Genomic DNA, 21,524 nt, shown 5'->3' on the forward strand with positions numbered 1-21,524 from the left:
AGGGATGCTCTAGCTACGGTAGCAACAAACCCTGCCAATCTCAGTGGCTTGATACGATGAAGTTGATTTTTTAATCACTTAAGTTGAACCAAAAGACAATTCTCAAGCACACAACTTGAGGGAAGTTCTGCCATCTTCAACATGTGGCTTCCAAGGTCACCAAGAACATCAACATTCAGCCAACACACAGGGGAAGAGAAAATGGACCCACAAGCAGGACTTTCTTTTATGGGCCAGGCCCACATTCATTGGCCAGAGCTTGGCCATATGCATAGACCATAACAATGTCTGAGGACTACAAACTAGCCGTGAGCTCAGCAGGGGAGGAAATAGGTTTGTTCAATGGGTAGCCATTTCTGCCCCCAGCTGTTATGCTCGTATTACACCGGCAGGATCGTCAGAGAATGAGGGAGGAGTGGCTTCCCAAAGGAAGGGCTTCAGAACAGATTCGTAAAAAATATCCTCCGATCTAACGAGATGATTCAGACATGTCTGACTTCGTTGCTCTTGGCAATACTGGTATCTGATACAGACACTATTGTCTATTGTTGTATGATAAACTCTCCCAAAACTTAATCCTTTATGACAAGAATTTTGTTACACTTTTATCTCATGATTTCATGGGTCAGGAATTTGGGCAGGGCTCAGCTGGGTGATTCTTTTGCTCCACAGAGTGGCAGCTAGGGTCGCTCAGTGGTATTCAGCTGGAGGGTCCAGGATAGCCTTACTCCCATGTCTGGTGCCTTGCGGAGATGGGCAGAAGTCTGGGCTCAGCCGGAGCCCCCTTCCTCTCCATGTAGTCTCAGGCCCCACCGCATGGTCTCTGCAGAAGGGTAATCAGACTTCTTCTGTGGTGGCTCAAAGCCACTCAAAGAGTGTTCCAAGAAACCCGAGAACAAGCCTCTATGAGGCTTCTCGAGGTCTAGCTTCCAAAGCCCTAAGGTGTCACTCTGCCACGTTCTGTTGTCCAGCAGGTCATGAGGCCAGTCCAGGCTTAAGCAGAGGGAAATGATACCTTCCTTCTCAGTTATGGCCAACTTTCATGGGCCGCAGATCTTTTCCAGCCATGTGACTTTTCCACATGGGGTCTTTGAATTCGGGAGCCTTTCCTTCTCCGTGAGAGGCTGTAGGATCAGAGCCCTTACTGCCCTGCCTCCGGCCAGCGTCTTGGCATTTTGCAGTTCCCGCCTGGAGCTGGGCCTCTAGAGGCAGGAATCTAGACTCTGAAGACTGAAGCAGGTGTTCTGGGTTTCCACGGGCAGGACAGAACAAGAAGATCCCACATGGAGGGGTAATCGGAAGGGCGGGCCCCACTCCTGGAAGTGGTATCCAGCTAGAGTCAGCAGCAAATACGATCGCTGATATCTACACCAGCCCTCATTCTAACAGGTTTACACGTACATGTATTGCTGAGTATTTTTAGCAACCCTCCGGCATAAGTGCTGGAATTATGCCCATTTTGCAAAATGGGAAACTGAGACACAAAGAGTTTAAGTAACTTACCTGGGCTCATGCGGCTGGAAAGTGAGAAACCAGTGCTCAGAGCCAGGAAGCCAAGCACCAGAGGCTCTGAGATCCTAGCAACACAGACTAATAGTTGCCTTTGTAACACAAGGAGCCTGCGGCTCCCTGTCACCTATGGGGCTCACCGTTCTATCACCAGCACTATCAGGCTGACTTACTCTCTGGAGGAAACCAAACGTATCCTTTCTGAGTCTGCAGAAGTCTGTGCTAATGAAGGATTCTTACCTTCAGTTACCTCTTTGAGTTCCGGTGACACCCATTCATTTTCCATGGTGCCTTGGGCTCATATGCAAATGAAGCCAAATAAGTCTGGGTTACATTAGAACTGTGTTATTACACCAACTATGGGTTGTTGATGTGAAGTCAAATGAATAGTTTTATAGACGATCCAGTGGGTGTGTGAGGCAGTGCTAAGCACCTTAATGTGGAAATCCAAGGTCTGAGTTTTCTGAGTCAGCAGGGCCTAGAAACTATGCAAAACCAGACTTTCCCAAGGGAAGAAAAAAAACAAAAAAAAACTGCTATGGGATTCCCGTCAAGGCCTCTCATCTCTCCTAATCCCACATCCTGACCCCTCGCTCCTCGCTGCGTGCACTTTGCTTCTGCCCTTTGAATTCAATTTTCTTCTGAGCAGAAACAGAAAGTCCCCAGGGAAGAAAGAGCTGGAATCTTCTGGGCATTTTCTAGGATTAGATGGTTGAGGCTGTTTGGCAAAGGTGAGCACGATGGTCCTGGCGTCACGTAGGATCTGTTTGTGGCCCTCCGGCCGTCTCCTTCCTCCTACAGGGATGGCAGATGGCCTGTATTTTTAATAATTAAAAAAAAAAGTTGGAGGGAAATCGGGCTCAGCAGGAGGAATTTGGCAGCATCCAGGCAGCACAATTGAGCTGTGAATTTGTTTGGAGACTGGAAATGGTGTCTTCCCATTAAGCATGCCTGTAGCCTCAGCCCTTCCAGGAATCTGCGAGGGCCCCACGTAATGATTTTCATCAGCAGGTCCCGGCCGGGGGCGGTAGGTGGCGGGGCGGGGGCACCTCCTTGTCCTCACAGGACTGTACCTCCCAGGGGCCGCGACCGAAACTTTGTGAAACCTACCTCCACTCCCCACCCCACCCCCTTCTCCTTTCAGCCTCACTATAGCTCTGGGAGGCAGAGATCCGAAATGATTGCGCATATCAAGCCAGCGAGACCAGCCTGGGCTGTTTAGCCAAAAAAAAAAAAAAAAAGAGGCAATGTCTGGCTCTAAGGGGAAAGATAAGGGGCTCTAAGAAGACATGGTGGAGGTCCCATACCCTGCTAGATTAGACTGTGGAGGGTGTGGACCTAACTCACTTTATCTGTCCTCCAGGTAACGGAAACGGAGAGGGGCAGAGGAGGGAGGGCTAGAACCCGAAATCCAAAGCCCCGATTTCCAACCTCAGCCTGACACTGACAGCCAAGCAGGTTATCTTCCTTCCCTGGGTCTCAGTTTCACCGTTTGTAAAAGGGCAGACGTGGACTCTGTAGCCGGAAGAGGCTGGAGAAACGCTAACACCTGTAGATGACCCGATTCTCTGTGGCGACACGGACAGGTCTCCCCGGGGAAAGGCGGCTGTTGACCGTGGGGAGGTGACTCAAGAGGTGGGGACAGCCTGCTCTGGAGAGACTGCTGACCGGTGGGTAAACACGAGCAGCATGCGGTGGCTGAGCACGCTTGGATGTGGAGGCCCTGAGGCCATCTTGTACTCCTGGACGGACCGCAGAAGAGCTGGGGCCCCGGAGGACATTTCCTGGACTCCTCGACCCCCTTCAGGAACCCTCTTCTCTTACTGATGTTGAGTCAGGCCTCTCTGGAAAGTGGGTGGAATCAGCTGTGTTCAGAGCAGAGGGACCACACCGTACCGGCTCTACCCAGCTGGAGCCCGCCAGGCCTCACCTACTCCGGTCGGGGCAGGAAGCGCTGGGAGGAGGCGTTCATTCCAGGGGCTGAGGAAGCAGAGAAAGCTCCCCACTCCCACCCCTCCCCTCTGTTCTGGTCTGGTCAACGCTGGGCCCCACCGACCAGCTGCCACCAGGGGCGAATCAGCCCGGCAGATGGTGTGAGGCCGGGAGGGGACCGCGGCAGCCAGCAGCACAGACATAGCGGTGACTGTGAACGCGGGGCGTTCTGTTCCCAAGTCTCCCGCTCTCTCCCTCTGCTCCCTCCGACTCTCCATTATTCATCCACCTCCTGGGGTCTTTCTTCTTTCCTTCCTACCCCACTTCTCCTTTCCCCTCCCCATTTCTCTCGTCTTTACCCTCCCTTCTTCTTCTTCTTCTTCTTCTTCTTCTTCTTCTTCTTCTTCTTCTTTTTTTTTTTTCTCTCACTCAGCCTTTGCAGTACAAAGTGAGAGGTAGGACCCTTCCGTGTTAATAAGTGGAGGGCCAGAGGCACTTTCCTGGCATCCTGTCTTCCTGGCTACAGAGTCCCGGGGGTGAGGGAGGGGCTCCCCACTCCTGGAGAAAACTGCAGCTGAATACTGGTTGGAAGGCTGAGGGCAATACCGTCAGCTCCGAGCAGTGGGGCCAAGGCTGGCAAGGCCTCAGATAGGTTATCTGTACAGAGAAGGCCAAGGCGAAAGCTCCAGTGTTCCAGGGCTTCATTCCAGATTACAAAGGGCCCCTCGCCCTACTCACTCCATTCCTCCTACCACTTGGAAGTGGATGTGGCCAGGCCTGTGTTCATCCTTTCTTTCTGTCAGGACCCTGGCTGGGGACAGAGGCCGAGCCTGAGGCCTAGGATGTTTGTTGCCTGTCTCCTCATGAGGAGCCCCGGGTCTGTGGGAGACTGGCCGGTACAATGGCCATGCTAAGAGTGATCTCCCCTGGCTTTCCTTAGCCCCCTCCCTCCCAGATCACACACCCCACGATGTAGGCTGCGATCAGAACAGGTCCAGGCTTTTCTCCCAGGAATTCACTCTGTTCCTGGTCCAGATCAAGAATCCAGAGATGCCCCCGAAGGGAAAGAAAGAAAATGGATTGTTCAAGGAGCCCAGTACTCAGCTCTTCCTACTTTTCAGGGATGCCCTAGACTCCTAACTTCCACTCTAGATCCTAAACCTACACACTATCCATAGCGCGTTTGAAGAAGGTAGAAATGTTCTGTATCTGTGCGAATACAGTAGCCACTAACCACATGTAGCTGTTGAGCCTTGAAAATGTGGCTAGTGTGACCAAAGAACTGATTTTTTAAAAAATGTTTTATTTATTTGTGAGCGCGATGGAGAGACAGAGTGTGAGCAGGGGAGGGGCAGAGAGAGGGAGACGCAGAATCCGAAGCGGGCTCCAGGCTCCGAGCTGCCAGGACAGAGCCCCACGCGGCGGGGCTAGAACTCACAAACCGCGAGATCACGACCTGAGCCGAAGTCGGACGCTTAACCGACGGAGTCACCCAGGCGCCCTAACCAAAGAACTGATTCTTCAGTTTTATCTAATTCCAAGTAATTTAAGCTCAAGTAGCCATATGTGGCTGGTGGGGCCACAGTGAGCAATTCTAAACTGTGAGGGGAACCTGGTGAATGGTGGCAGCACAGTAAGTGAAGAGAGCATTTGACAAACCACGTTGACAAATATCACTTCAGTTAGTTCTCTTAATAAAAGGCTCAGCATCTGGCACAAGGACAGAGGTCCATAAACGGGTTCTTTTCTTTTAATCCACAAAGCACCAGTTGGATGGAGGTGTCGTTATTACCCACATTCTACAGATGAAGAAGGGCGACCCGGAGATTAAGGTATTTGCCCAAAGTCACACAGCCAGTTGGTGCTGGGACAGGATCGGCAGCTGGTCCACGTGACTCCGGAGCTGTGCTTTAACTAGCACATCCGATCTTACCCGAAACACGAAGACTTGGATTCTAATTCTGCCTCTGCCACCGGACAGCTCTGTGGCCTTGGGTAAGTCATTCTTCCTTCTTTGGCTTCAGTTGGCTCATCTGTGGTAAGAGTAGATGGGAGTGTCCATCCCGAGTTCCTCTTCAGCTCTGACAGTCGGTGGTTCTACTTGGTTCAGCCCAGGTTGGCCGTCGGGGTTGTGTCTAAACACACTCTGAGGAAGACATTTCCTAGCATGGGATGCTGCGACCTTCTGTGAGGACAGCGTGAGGGCAGGAGCTGGGCACTGAGGAAGCCTCAGGGGGTGGGGTGCAGGTGGCTTTTGCCGTGGATTTTGAGGGGAGGGTGGGATACGAGCATCAGGAGGCGCAGAGGCAAGATGGCGGGCCACGGCCCATTGGAGGAAGGGGGCACTTTTTCTTCAAGTGACTCTTCTGAGACCCACGTAAGCAGTGTCTCCCTATGAGCCATGGGATAGCAGGAAACCCCGAAATAACAAAGGCTAGAACGCAAGATGCGGTGTTTGTTTTGCTCCTGCCAAGTATACACTGCCTTCTTTCTTCTGAGCTGGCTCTAATATTTCCAGCTCCTTCCCTTCCACCAGCCAGGGGGTTAGTCCCTCGGGGCTGACAGCACACTAGGCATTTTCTGTGGGACTTTAGACGTGTCCCAGTGCACGGAGCATCCACCCTGCCCTGTCTCCAGGCGCGCCCAAGCTGCTGTCTCAAATTGCCCGGGCGAGCATTCTTGGCCCTGACACCCCTCCCGGGCTCTCCTTCTGGGGCTGTATTATTCCCTTGGAGCTGCCTCCACCCGCTTCTCGCTGGCAGATGCTGCCGCCGTAGAAGTCAAGTTGAGACTTCAGCCAGATCTGTGTGCTTTATCCACTCAGAATGAGAGACCCTGGAGAGCCTCGTGTGTGCAGAGCCCTGCAGGGCGCCCCCAGAGGAATAAGTACGGTCTTCCTTCAAGAAGCCTGTGGCCCAGGACGGTGTAGCTAAGGTGTCCCACCTCAAATGTCTATGCATCCAGCAGGTGACCCAAATGGGCCCGATGCGAGATACTAGGGAAGAGCGGAGATCAGCTGAATTGGAAAGGCTTGCCTGCCCCATCAATTTAGCTCCAACTTGTTACTACCACACGAAGCCATGGGCTGAATGTGCCGCGTGCTCCTTTTTGTAAAGAGAAACTCGAATTTGGATTTTAATTAGAAATCTCCCAACTTTTACAAACGGCCTACTGGCCAGATAAAATCCATCTGTGGGGCAAAAACATTCCCGGTTCTTTCTTACGCATTGGCCAGTTCCCAAGGACGTGTTTGTTGAGTGGTTCAGAAAGGAAGGAGTGAGATGCACCGGCTCCTGGAAGTTGCTGTCCCTTACGTGCGCACACGGCGTTGTTACACCGTTTCCCTGTCTTCAGTGTGGGCCCAGGCCTTGTTTTTACCCTAGTAATTCACTGAATAATGATCCCCTTGGAACTTTAATCACAAAGACCAAGTCAACATAGGAGTGGTGGCCACTTGGGCATTTGCACCCTGGAGCTTTCACTGGGTGGATTCCTGCTGCCCTGTTTCCTTTGTCCCCAGGGGCAAAAAAAGGATTCTGGTAAATATTTTCTAGAGAACATGAAGCCTGCGGTTTCTGGGCCAAGATAAAGTTTAGAATGGGGCCTAGGACTCCCCAGAGCTCCCTGTCTCACCAACACACCAACATCTACTCCGTGTGAAATGTACGTCTTTATACGATGGCTGTGTGTTGAGTCCCACTAAGAGATTGTAGGTACATAAGTGCCTTGTGTTGTGTTCTTGGCTGTTGTATTAGTCAATGTTCTCTGGAGAAACAGAACCAACAGGATGTATACATACACGTGTGTGTGTTCATGTGCACATACATACACACACATGTATATATACATAGACGCATACATAAATCCATATAGGTGGAGGAAGGAATTGCAAATGAGAGCGGGACATTTTAAGGAATTAGTTCATGCAATTGTTGGATTCTGCTAGTCTTCAGGGAAGGCTGGCAGGCTGAAGACCCAGGGAAGAGTTAATGTGGCAGTCTTGAGTCTGAAAGCATCCTGGATGCAGAATTCCTTTTACTTCCAAGGATCTCAGTCAGTCTTTTCTCCTGTGGTCTTCAGCTGATTAGGTGAGGCCCACCCACAGATGGAAGGTAATTTACTCAAAGTCTACTGACTTAAATGTTAATCACATCACATCTTCACAGCGTCATTTAGACTGGTGTTTGGCCAAACAACTGGACACCATAGCCTATCCAAGTGGATACAGAAAATTAGCTGTCAGAGCAGAATTTCCATCTCAGGCTGAATTCTGTCAAAGGGTTCTAAACAACACAATAAGCAACCTGATGCCTGAGAAAGGCTGCTGGATGGCCATGGCCAATGGCCATCAAGACACTTGTCCAGATAATGATCTTTTCAGCATTATTTTGTTTTGTTGACTTTTTTTTTTTTATCATCTGAGTTATCGATCAGAAATCCGATTCGATGATTAGTTCAAACAGGTAGCCCAAAGGTTTGATTTTCTGTGACAGTTTTGATCAAAGGTTGGAGCCTCCTTGGTATAAATACGATGTAAAGAAGCCCGATGCTGACCTCAGCTCAGTGGGAAAGAATGTCGTGTTTAAGGAGCCACATCTGCGGTGGGAAACAGGCATAGGTAATTGTGGTATATAAGCTTCCCATTTGTCCTTCGTGAACGATACCAAATCTTCACTGGAGAAGGAGAGGATCAGAGAGAACTGATTTTGTGAAGCTCACGATCAGGCAAATGCCAGATGGAGGGTGAGATACTAGGAGTTAGGTCTTCTAACTCATGGTGTCGTTTCCTTATCAAGAAATGTCTGATGCACACCTATCAAATGACTGGTTACCCAAATAATTTTCCCATTTTCTCTATGGCTTATTTTTTTGTATTAGAAAAACTTTTCTCTCTCCTAAAGGAAAACTCTGTATCATAGAACGACTGAATGTATCCTAACTTTGGACTTCTGAATTTTCCTTGTATTCGTTTTAATGGTACTAAGCCTTAATATAATTTTCTAATCCAGAAAGGTGATGTCCAATATGGCAGCCACGAGCTCCATGTGGCTACTGGGGCTTGAAATGTAGCTAGTGTTACTGAGGAACTGAATTTTAAAGGTTATTTAAATAAGAAATTTTAAATTTGAATAGCCATGCTTGACTAGTAGCTATTGGATTGGGTAGCACAGATGTAGAGCGTTTTAATCATTGCCAGCAAGTTCTGGTGAACAGCATTAACCTAAAAAAGTCCAACTTACTTTTTCTTCGTTCCCCTTTCCTGCTCCTACCAACCTAACTTTTTCAAAGGCTTGATATAAATATGACTCATTTAGTAGCCCTAATTCCCAATTTCCTTTGACCGTCTCCTATTTTATTTTAAGTTATTTCTTTTAAAAAGGCTTCTTTTAGTTTGGGTTTAAACCAGTTCTGGTTTGAGGCAGGATCTGAAGAGCTGTTACAGGCAGCCCTTTCCTTTGGGGCAGGGGCTGGAAATGCAGGGATGCTGATGTTGGTGGGGAGGGGGCCCGTGGGAAGAAGGGCAAAGCCAGTGCATTTTGGCCTGCCAAGCTGAATTTGTGTATCTTTCTGGTTTTAAAATGCCAAATCTTAATTCCTGTTCCATTTCTATACTTCTTAGTTTAAACGTCCTGATTCTTTTTCTAAGCCAGCTCGCGATTTAGTGGTCTCAGTATTTGTCTACTCTTTTCCAGTACTCAGCTTTGATGTAAGGAAAGGGCTTCTGAGCTTCCCTTTCTGAAATCTTACGGACCCGCCCTTCCTTTTTGTCGTGAACTTGACTACTGCAGTAATACTGGCTCGGCACAGTATCATAAGAATACAGGTTTTTAGGGGCACCTGGGTGGCTCAGTCGGTTGGGCATCGGACTTCGGCTCAGGTCATGATCTCGTGTTCCATGAGTTTGAGCCCCGCGTCGGGCTCTGTGCTGACAGCTCAGAGCCTGGAGCCTGCTTTGGATTCTGTGCCTCCTTCTCTGCCCCTCCCCTGCTCACACCCTGCCCCCCTCTCTCTCAAAACACAAATAAGCCTCAAAAAAAAAAATTAAAAAAAAAAAAGAATACAGGTTTTTAACGCTTCTCTACTGCTCACACCTGGATGATACAGACCATGTTACTTAACATCCCAGTGCCTCAGTTTCCTCATTTGTAAAATGAGAGTGATGCTAATGGTAGCACTTGCCTTCTAGAGCATTGGGAGGATTAATGCACGGGGAGTGGTTAGAAGTCTGCCCTGCCTCAGCAGGTCTTATGTGGACAGTAGATGGAATTGCTACGGCAGGTTCTTGTTTCTCTCGCCTAATAGACTGTAAGCTCCTGGAGGGCAGGGGCTCCACATAATGCCTGGTGGGTGGTAGGACTGCTATAAATATTTGCTGAACCAACAAGGGAGTGAGTTGCTGCGGTCTGATAATCACTTCCCACTTCTTTCAAATGTCCCGGCAAGAACTCCCGGGTGAGCTTTAAACTCCTCTCCTGCGACTACCACTCCCTGCCTCCTGTATCTTTTACCTCTTTTGTCTCCGTTTATTCTCCTTTCCTAAGTTCCTCTGCTAATTGCGTCCTTTAGGGGTCATTAAATCCAGTCCCCTATTTTCAGCAAGTTCTGACACCCATTTAACTTCTTCTCTAACTTGGAAGCTGGGCCTGGGGAAGACATCCAACACAAAGACTTTAAAAATTCCCCAAACACCCAAATCCTCTCTCCCTTCAGGAAAGTCCCGGGGCTGCAGACATGAGGCCATTGCTCTGTCTTCCATGACACATCCCTGGGCACCTCGGCAAGGAAGTGGGTGGGTAAGAGGTGACAGTGTCACTGGCCCTTCCTGGAGGGAGTTTGGTGGGGGATCCTCCTTCTTGCCATCTTGGCTGTGATTATGTGAAACTGAAACCAGCCTCGTCCTCTGGGTTTTATCATGTGGCCCATCTCCCCTTCCTACCATCTCCTTTCCTGGAAAAGAGGTGGTTTTGTCCTGTCTTTGGCCCTTTCTGAAATATAAAACTCCATTGCATCATGGTGCACCAACCAACAGCTTGTCCAAGCCAGGAACTGAGGGAACATGGCAGCTTCTTAAATTCTCCAGAGATTCCTATTCCAGAAACACACTCATAACTGTCTTGTGTCAACGTGGCCTTTAAGATACATTGCGAAGGAGGAATCCCATTAACTCATAGCCTTCCGGGCTCAGTGTTCAAACCGTCCCCTGGCTTGCCTGGTAGCTCCACAGGGCACGGTTCTCATGAACTACAACTTCCCGTTAGACCCCACCCATAAATCTGCGCCCCCCACCTCCATCCCAGCTGTCTACTGCCCCGTGTCTCTTCTGGAAGTCACAGTCTCTAAAGTGAGCAGTGAGAGGGAAGTGATGCCTGATATCTGATAAGACGGCAAGTCAAGTATGAGCTTCGCTTGGCTCTAGATACTGCCTTCTTGGCCAGAATGAGGTCGTCTGGCTCAGATGCCCACGCTAAGGGGCGCTTCCACTTCTAAGGATTAAAGGCAGAAATACAAATTTTAGAGAGATTTTTGTCTGTGGCCAACGCCAGTTCTTTGGTTTTTTCCTGCTTTCCTATCTTCCTGCCTTCCTTCTTTTTTCCCCCCTCCTTCCACAATTATTTACTGCTTTGGTGTCACGTGCCAGACAAGGGCCAAAGAAACAAAATCAAATATTGAAAGGGTCTCAGTTCCTGTTTTCTAGAAGTTGCACTAGAGTCGGGGAAATATGCTCATAACCAGATAACTAGAAATAAAGATGAAAAGGGCAGCCATTGAAATAAACACAGGATGCTGTGGGGGGGCACCTAAGCCAGGGTGTGCAGATGGCCTTTTGACTTAAAGGAAAAGTGGTTCCCAAGCCCTGATGTGCAGTTCCACGCCATCATCCTCCGCAAGACTTTTTCATAGGCCAGAAGAGAAATGATAAAAATGTGGACCACGTAATATGAGTTTATGAATTCATGTTTCTTGGAAAATACCACCTTCATTCCAAGACGCCACACGCTTTGGGGGTCATAAATAATGACGGTGATATTAGGTGGTAAATACAATCATGTTAGTAGTTGTTATTTTTGTGTCTCTATATTTACTTGATACAAGTAAACAAAGCCATCACCCATCTGTCCTCCAAAATTTGTGGAAGTGTTCCTGATCCATGAAACCTTAAAGGTCAGGAGTTTCTAGTTGAGGGCTCCAGAACTGGGTTACTGGTGTAAGTGTCCTGGCTTAGTACACACACTGTTGTATGTGTAGGGAAAGCACAGTGTCTCTCCTCATGTCCAAAGATGGTGTCACAGGACCAACACATAGACTGTGTTTGCATTATTTCCCCAGTACAAGTGATGGAGTTTTCACGGAGCCTTCCATACCTTTACGGCTACTCTTCCTCTTGGTCAAAGAATGTATCTGTGAGATGGCTTATTGGGGTTGGGGAGTCATTTGTGGTCACAGAACGGAAAGGGAACGTGGTTCCAATTAGAGTTCAAATTCTTGACCTTGGCTTGTCAGCTACCTTTGCTAACAAGATGACATAAGCAGTTAGGTACAAGCTGGTTGTTCTAGGAAAATGGCGGAAGTGAAAATGTGTTGGGAGGGATCAGTAGACAGAGGACCAAGTCAGAGACTAGAGTCTGCTCTGCAGCACATTGTGATCTGCTCCTGAGACCCACCGTTTCCTAGCTGTGTAGGCTTGACTGTATTGCTTCTCTTTTCTGCCCTCAGTTTCCTCATCTACCAAAAAGGGAGCCAGACAACTTTAGACCAGTGGTTCTTACACTCTAGCATGTGTTAGAGACACATGGAGGGCTGGTTGAAACCCAGACGACTGGGTTCTACTCTCTGAGTTTCTGATGTAGTAAATCTGGGTAGGGTCCAAGATTCTGCATTTCCACACCTTCCCACATGCTGCTGCTCCTGTTGGTGTAGGCACTACACTTTGAGAACCACCGGATTAGGTACGATTTCAAACCTTCCATTTCTAAAGTGCTATTAATCATTCTTTCCTTCACAGAGCTTATAATCGGACACCTGGGTGGCTCAGTCAGTTACGTGTCCGACTCCTGACGGCAGCTCAGGTCATGATCTCACGGTCTGTGAGTTCGAGCCCCAAGTAGGGCTCTGCGCTGATGACATGGAACCTGCTTGGGTTCTCTCTCTCTCTCCCTCTCTTTCTTCCCTTCCCCCACTTGTACACACACACTCTCTCAAAATAAATAAATAAACAAACAAATAAATAAATAGTTTATAATTTGATTAGCATTTTTCCTGTGAGAAAGAGATTGATGACTTCTTTTCTCAATTTCTTTTAGAAGTTTTTTTTTTTTTTTTTAACATTTATTTATGTTTTGAGAGACAAAAAGAGACAGAGCACTGGTGGGGGGCGGGGCGGGGGAGAGAGAGAGAGTCACAGATCCCGAAACAGGCTCCAGGCTCCCAGCTATCAGCACAGAGCCCAACACGGGGCTCACACCCACAAACCTCGAGATCGTGACCTGAGCCGAAGTCGGACGCTTGACCAACTGAGCCACTCAGGTGCCCCAAGTCTAATTGAAATATTCAACTATTTATTTGGCACCTTCTGTGTCCACACGACCGCGAGTCAGAGAAAGGATGGCTACCACACTCTTCCCATCAATGCTTCCCTAAACTCCGCATTGTGCAAGAGCCTTGATTCCTGTAAGGTGCTTTGTGCAACATTATCTACTATTTGCGAGCCTAGGGACAGAGAAAGTCTGGAAAATCCAGATCAGGAGGTAGTGGTAGGTCTACCACCAGTAGAGAATGATGACGCAGAGAGAGGCCTGTTTATATATATACCCCAGAATGGAGGGAGCGTGCCAAATTGGACTGCCTGCAGATGAGTGTGCCCCGGGGGGGGGGGGGTCACCATCGCCTCCTCCATGTCCCCAGCTCCAAGCTTTTGTTGCGTAATCTCATCTCACAGAGTCATGGTGGGTGCCAGGCCAGAGGGCAAAGGCAAATGTGGCTCTGGCCCCCTGCAGTAGAGCCCCTGATGTGGACAGTGTTGAGATCAGTAGGTACGTAAAGGCAAAGCTTAACCGGCACAAGGTAGACTTGGGAGGTGTTTATGTTCCCCAAAGGCTTTTTGGATTTGGGGACTTGAGAGATGTTTTTAACTCAACCAACAACAGATTTGTATTTAGAATATATAAAGAACTATAAGAAAATGATCCACAATCCACGTTTTAAGTTGGGCAAATAACACAAATGAGCAGGGGTGCCTGCCCGGCTCGTCCCGTGGAGGATGCCGCTCTTGATTTTGCGGTCACGAGTTCGAGGCCCACAATGGGGACAGAGTTTACTTAAAAAAAAAAAAAAATCAAAACTGTTCCTTAAAAAAGAATAAAACGAATGAGCATTTTGCGAAAGAGGCAATATAATTGAAATAAGGTACAACCTCATTAGCCATCAGAGAAATGCAAATTAATACCAAAAGAATGTATTTTACATCCTCTGGATGGGCAGAGATGGAACCGACAATACCAAATGTTGGTGAGAACACAGAGCTCAGGAAATTCTCATGCAGCCGGTGGACTTGAAGTTGGTCAGATCCACCAGAGACCTTGGCTTTACATTAGCTACTGAAGGGGAACCTGAATAGCATTTGTCTCCCCTTTCGTCTGCCTCCACCTCCGTACTTAACGGGATCCCTGGTACCGATGCAGGAAGAGGCGTCAGCAAAATCAGCCACAGCGTCACGGTCCAAGCCTCGAAACAACCAGAAACCCACCCAAAAGAGAAGGGCTGCAAAAATTACAGGGTTTTCTTATAATGTAATTCCCTACATGAATGAAGAGATAAACGTTCATACGCATTTCAGTGTGGATGAACCCCAAAAGTGTACCACCGGGCCAGCAAACAAGTCATAGCCTAAATGCAGTATGACACCGTTTGTGCGAAGTTCAAAAGCAGGCGAAGCTAAACAATGTATTGTTTAGAGATATATTCGTGTGTGGTAAAATTACAAAGGGAAGGAAAGAACATGATGAGGACAAAATCCGGCACAGAGGTTGCTTTGAGATTGAGAGGGGTAGATAGAGTAGGGCAGGAACACATCCGGGGTTCAAAGTGGTGGGGGAGGGTCTGTTTTGTAAGGTGAACGGGACATACAGGTGTTTTTCATATGATTATTTTAACTGTATGTGCACATTATTTGTGCTCTTTTCACGTATATTATCCTTTACAACATAAGAAAAACTGGTTGGAATCGTGTTTTACAGCAGGGCTTTTTGATGGCTGGAATTCACCGGGTTCATGGGTGATTGCGCCGTGAGCGGGAGTTTCCATCAGGGGACCCCCGAATCCCAGGATCTGTAACACCTCTTCTCTGGATCCATTCAGTCTTTCAAAGGATTCTCCAGCCTCTTGCGTGAGAAGTGCATGGCAGGCTTGCAGCGACTTGCAGCAGTCCCAGGGTCCGGGGAGTAAAGGGACTGGAGGGGTGGGCGCCTGCAGGTATATGCAGAATTCAACTCAGACTCTGCACCTCTGCCTCGCCCTGTTTGGAGAGGAAGTTGCCTTGCTGTGTGGGGCGGAGGAGGGGAGCTGGGGTTTGCTTGCTTCTCACAGGCTTCTGAGCAGTTTGTTGTTTTCAGTTCCAGGCTTTGCCCTTAACCTTCCACAGGACCTGGTCCCCAAATTTCAGAGCCTTTCTAATTTCTTGGGAACCACATGGATTTGTCTCTCATTGCACCCCGCCCGCCACAGCCCACCCTATGCCCTTACTGCTGAGTTAGATTTTCCCTCGCTGTTGGTTTTCCATCTACCAGCGTGCTCTCGATGCTTTTGACCCGTGTGTTGCTTCTTCCATTCCTTTGCTCCTTGATTCTCGTTTTAGTGAGGTTTTGAGGATCAGCGCATGTATTTAGTCTGCTGCATTTAACCAGAATTACTGCTATCAACAACCTCTCCACGTTGGCTGATCTTCCCCATTTTACAGCGAAAGAAACTGAGAACAAAGAGGGGGCCTGCACGTCACTTGCTGAGCAAAGACTCCATCTGGGGTGTGAATGACTCCAGGGTGGATACTTTTCCTCCTACACTGCCTGTCTCTCCCAGCAGGAAGGCTCCAGGGTCTCATAACCCTTCTGGCTTGAGCGGCATCCCCTCGTCTAACCCACAGCCCTCCTGCTGCAGGCTCCCAGGACCACTGTCCGCTGGGTGTAATGAACAACCCGCCACAGGACCCCGAGCGCCTCGGTGGCTCCCCGCGCAGGGCTGTGCTCTCAGCCAGGTGTGTGAATAGCAGCAAAGCCTCCCTTGGGTGCAAGCGGAGTGACCTTGCTTCTCAATGTTAATGGCTTCACACAGGCAGGGAGAGTTTCCTTTGGAAGCAGCAGATATTCATCGGGGCCATAGGCCCGCTTCATACTGAGAAGCACTTGGAATGAAACTTTATCCCGCGGTGGGGGAGAGAAAGAGGCCAGTAAGCAATGGGAAAGTTGCTTCAATTTTCTTTTTTTTCTTTTTCTTTGACAACCACAAGTTTCCTGCGCTCCCTTGGAACCTCATTTCTGTTTTGACTAAGTGGAAAGTCTCCAAGGAACGCGGGCCGATGGGGGAGCTTTGTCTCAAAAGCACCCTCTGTGGCCTTCCATCAATTTCCCGTCTCCCCTCCTCCGCTTGTCCCACTTGTACCTCTTTCTTCTGCACTGTCTGACCCCTGTCTTCACCCCTTCCATCAGCTGTCCCCGGCAGAAGCCCCAGCACCTGGCAGGCTGGGGCACCACCAGAGGCCAGGCCCCGGGGGATCGGTGGGGAGGCTGGGCGGGGGGGGACGGGGGGAGGCAGGCCTAGCCATGGGCTGGCAGGCAAGGGGCAAGCTGGAAGGGCCTGAGCCCTCAAGTCCCAGGATGGGCACTTTCCCGTAGCACTTCCCAGCCTCCTGTCCCCTCCCGGTGCTCCATCAGCATTCCGGCAGCTTTAGGACAAACTCTGGCCTTTTTAGAGTCTGCAGGTCTGCTAAACCTTTGACCAGGAGAGACAGGAGGGAAAGTTGTCACAGGAAACTACAACTAAGAGCAGAACTTAACTTTTCCTCTAAAATGAAAACCACTTGCCCTGAATGCGGTTCTCAGCAACCCTTCTGACCACAGGCCTTTGGTCACAGCCTCCTGCCCATCCTCCATGGTCAGAGGTGTTCTTTCACCCTTCCCTGTTGCCATGCTTTCCAGCCACCTTCGCCAGCCCCAGGGACACCACCAGCACCCCCATCTGCAACATTCTCCTCTTTGGTTTTAGAATCCTTCTTTCAGAGTATGCTAGGAGACACGGCAGCGGACGTGCAGAAACGGACTCGACATTCCCTCAGGGCAAGGACCTTGTTTATTTTTAACTTTTAGCAAAGAGCCTAGGGTTAAGAGAATAAAGTGTGTTGGCAAAATATGAACTGTTACTATTATTATTATATTTATTGAGAGGCTACATGCAGCAGGAGATTTTCGGAGTACTTTACGTGCATCTTCTCATTTGCCCCAGCAGTCTAATGAAGAGGTTTATTATTTTCTCTTAGAATCAGAAGCCCAGAGAGGTACACACACACACACACACACACACACACACACACACATTAAGTGATTCCATGTGCAAAAAAATTCCCTGTTTGCTAAAAGTTTAGCAAATATTTATGCAGCCCCTGTGTATCAGGCACTATACCAGTTACTGGGGATCCAACACGCAATCCAATTTGGTCCCTGCCCGCCAAGGGCTTATGGCGGGGAGCGGCAGGTACACCCAAGCACAGCTACCTCCAGTACAAAGCAGTCTGGGCGGAACAGGTGCAGGGGAGCACGGAAAAGGCCAATGGACCTCTTTGTCCTGGGAGTCTGGGAAGGACATATTAGACTTTTTGTGTGCTGAAGGGGACAAAGGTTATTCCAGGTAGACAGAAGGACATGAGCGAAGCTGGGAGGTAGGAACAGACAGGATGGCATTTGTGTCTTTGACCCTCGTGGGCTCACCATCTCCTCACTGGTAATGGCGGTGTATTCACCTGTCGCTAATAGTTACTTCAGATGATCACTGCATTGTAGGGCCTCCATACCACGTCTTTGCAGAATGAATGGAAGCGTGAATAAATAAATGGTACCAGAATACTTAGAAGGAGTATACAAAGCTGTAAGAATGGGGTCTCCTTGGTGACCAGATTATCTCCATGAGCTTGTATATATAAACTGCCTGGAAGAAAAATATTAAAAGTTGGTGGTTAAAAAGGAGCTTGGGGGCGCCTGGGTGGCTCAGTCAGTTAAGCGTCCGACTTCGGCTCAGGTCATGATCTCATGGTCCGCGAGTTCAAGCCCCACGTCGGGATCTGTGCTGACAGCTCAGAGCCTGAGGCATGTTTCCGATTCTGTGTCTCCCTCTCTCTCTGGCCCTCTCCCATTCATGCTCTATCTCTCTCTGTCTCAAAAATAAATAAACGTTAAAAAAAAAAAAAAAAAAAGGAGCTTGGATTGAAAGAAATAGCCGGAGGGGATGTGTTGCTGTAGGTAGGTTTGGGGCACCTTTGCAGGGACCCTTTCAAGGTTCCATGTCTTTGGGTCAGACCGTTAAATCAAAGACAGCAAGACTCTACAGAAGGGTACTGAGCAGAAGAGAGAAACTTGACTAACAGAAGGGACAGTAAGAGTGTGCCAGCAACAGGGAAGACAAGTTGCTGGTAAAGGGGAGGGTGTCACCTGGTGTGACAGCTGGAGACCAAGGTTGCTCCAGGAGTGTCCCCCTCTCAGGGATGTTGGCCTGGAGTTCTATTGTTTTTCAGGGTGAAGTGGGTAGTAGGAATTTGAAAGAAGGGAAGTGAGAAGAATCTATGGACCCTAAATGGCCAGGGAGTTGACAATCATTAGCTTTGGACTAAAGACAACAGCTGAAGAAAGTGAGGAAATGATAACAGCTTTCTTGACTGGCCAGGCATGAACCCTGAAAGGTTTAGAATGTGGGGATTAGGTGGAGAGGATTACGATACAGAGTGATTTCTGAAGAGATTCATCTGTTATGCTGGAACATTCTGTGTGCCTGGGGCTGTGAATTGGGCACAGTCTGCACCCCTGTAAATCTCTTTGTCTTGCAGTAAAGTTATTTGTGGCATTCACCATGACTGTGGGGACTTGAGTGGGAGCCAAGAGCAGTTAGAGATCATGTACCCAGCACTGAGCCCTCAGGAAGGACTCCCCCGAGTTTTCAGGCAGTCAGAGTAGCCTCAAAGGCTGACGACAGGAGCCTTGTGATTCATCCGACAGCTAGTTCCAATGGCCTCTTGAGACACCCCGTGCTTGCCACCAACCCAACATCATGCTCAACCACGTGACTTCCCTCCTCCTTTCCGTATAGGAGGTGAGCAGGATGAGGTCTTTGGCGGGTATAGCTCTTGCTGGTGACACAGATCCCCATGACATGTGGACTGATGTGCTGTATTTGAGCATCAACTTTCCATCTGAGCCTTCACGAGCACCCCCAAATTGGGTAAGACCACAGGGCAGCTGTCTCTGCTGTTCCACTTGAGCTTGGCCCCTGTGGGTTTCAGTCAATTCTAAGAAACTGTATTTCAACCCATACTTCTTGGGGGTGACGTGTTCTCCTTGGTGTTTACCAACCACTGTTGGTGAGAGGTTTTAAAATAATCTGGAACGCTAATGCACGTTAGTGTAATAATTTTTCCTTTCTGTTTCTTCCAATTATCATTTATTTTATTTATTTTCTTAAAGATAATTTTTTTAAGTTTATTTATTTTGAGAGAGAGATGGAGAGAGTGAGCGGGGCGGGGGGCTCACAGAGAGAGGGAGAGAGAGAGACTCCCAAGCAGGCTCTGTGCTGTCAGCACAGAAACCGACACGGGGCTCCATCCCACGAACCGTGAGATCATGACCTGAGCCAAAATCAAGAGTCGGACACTCAACTGACTGAGTCACCCAGGGACCCCTGTTTTCTTTTTTCTAATTCTTATATTTCAATATTTAATATTTTCCTCTGTGATTTCTTTTCTCGTTTTGCTACTATATTAATTTCCTATTGCTGCTGTAACAAATTATCACAAATCTGATGGCTTGAAATGACACAGATTTGTTCTCTCACTGTTCTGGGGGTCAGAAGTCCTGAAATCAAGGTGTCAGCAGGGCCGTGTTTCTTTTGGAAGCTCCGAGGAAGCATTTGCTTCTCTGCTTTTTCTAGCTTTTAATGGCTTTGCCTCAGGGCGCCCTCCTCCATCTTGAAAGCCAACCGCCCAGTGTCTCCCAATCTTTTTCTCTCTGTCCCTCCACTTCCATTATCACGTCTCTTTATGACTCTGACCATCCTGTCTCTCTCTTAAAAGACCCTGGTGATTACATCAGGCTCACCTGAATAATCCAAGATGATCTCGAGCTGAAATATGTAACGTAATCACACTTTACAAAGTCCCTTTTGTCATGTAAGACGACATAGTCCCAAGTCCTGGGCTTAGGATGTAGACATCTTCACAGGGCTGTCTGTCATTCAGCGTACTACAACCATTACAATCGTCAACTTAATTGCGTTGCGATTACTGGCAAGTAATTATTGGCAACAAATGATCTTCTGCAAGATTAACCACCCAGTGCTAAGGAACAAGTGCCGGTGGATTCTAATCCACCTTCCATCGGAGTCCCTGATGCCTGATAAAAAACACAGGCAAAGAAGCGTCAGCGATGCACATGCTGATTTTTCCACCGCTCCAGCCTATTGTTGGACCACAGCAGGTAGCAAGTGTTTATTGAAAAAATACAAGAAAAATCAGTCCAGGGTGAATTAAATTTTGACTCTTTTGTAGGGTAAAGAATTTAATATTTCCTCCGCTTAAGAATGAATGGTCCTAGATGGAGTCATTGTTACCGCTAATGACAGTTAGAAAAAGAATGCCACCTAAAACTTATTATTAGTAAATGCCGAAGGATGTCGGAGCCCCCCCCCCCCCCCCCCCCCGCCCTGCTATGCTGGTGGGTCACATCATCTCGCTTAATCCTCACTGCGATACTAGGTCATGAGCTAGGTACACTCACGATTCCTATTTTGTAGGTAAAAAGACTGAAGGTCAAAGAAGTTTGCAGTTGTCTCTCTGGGGCTGTTGACCCGTGGGCTATACTGAGTCCTTGTGCAGTTGGCCAGTTTGGGCCTCCACTTGTTCCTCTCTACACGTTAGCTGCAACGGGTGTCTCTGGCTCCAGCCCTTTTCGTCCTGTTGGTGCACAGTCCGGGAGCCTCATATATCACCCACCCCCAGAGTTTCCCTTAGCCTTGGGGTCAGGAGTGAGAGAGGACCATCACCTCATCAGAATGGGCAGCTCCCCTTGGGCAGCTAGATTTGAGACAGCTGCCAAAGGGATTTTGCTTTATGTATCTTTTGGATTGTTCTTCTGCAAGGAGCAGCTATACCCAGGCTTTTAGAAGCTCCAAGAGGGAGTGAATGAGTGGAATTTGCCAGGGGATAGGAATAGGGGCAGGCAGTAAGCGTTTCTTAACATACACATTCATATTTGTTTATGTATATTTAGGAATATGTTCCATGCACTGTTGTTTATCTGCAATACAAATTTAACCCTGAATGCTCTATTTTATCTGGCAACATGGGGAGTGGGGAGAGGAAGGGAAGTTGGAACGAAATCCCTATTTATAGGTGGGGGGGGGGATTTTTGATGCATTAACAGCAGTATTTCATTCAATCCCCCTTGTCATGTTATGTTTCCAGAGGACTGAAGTCTCCACAAGGAAACCTCTCGCCACAGCGTCTACCTGGCTCCGATAGCTGGGATCAGGCAGCCGCTTCAGGGCATTAATCCACTCCATGAAACCGGAGCCTGCTTTTGCTGGTTATAAAGCTCCCCTCCCCTCCATCCCGCCTCCCTTCCCCAAACACGCAGGACACAAACACACAAAGGCCTTGGCTGGAGGTGGAGAGGTTAAGGGGAGAAGGGGGGGGGAAGGATTAGGGTTTTATCAAAATAGCATCTGCAGAGATCTTTCCAAGATAGACATCACTCCTGAGCATGTCTATGGCCTGGGGCCAGGCCTAGGGCGGATGGGAAAACACCAGCTGGCCAGGGAAGGAGTGGTCCCTTGAG

Source organism: Panthera tigris, chromosome C1 (genome assembly GCF_018350195.1).
Source record: "Panthera tigris isolate Pti1 chromosome C1, P.tigris_Pti1_mat1.1, whole genome shotgun sequence".
Lineage (NCBI taxonomy): Eukaryota > Metazoa > Chordata > Mammalia > Carnivora > Felidae > Panthera > Panthera tigris.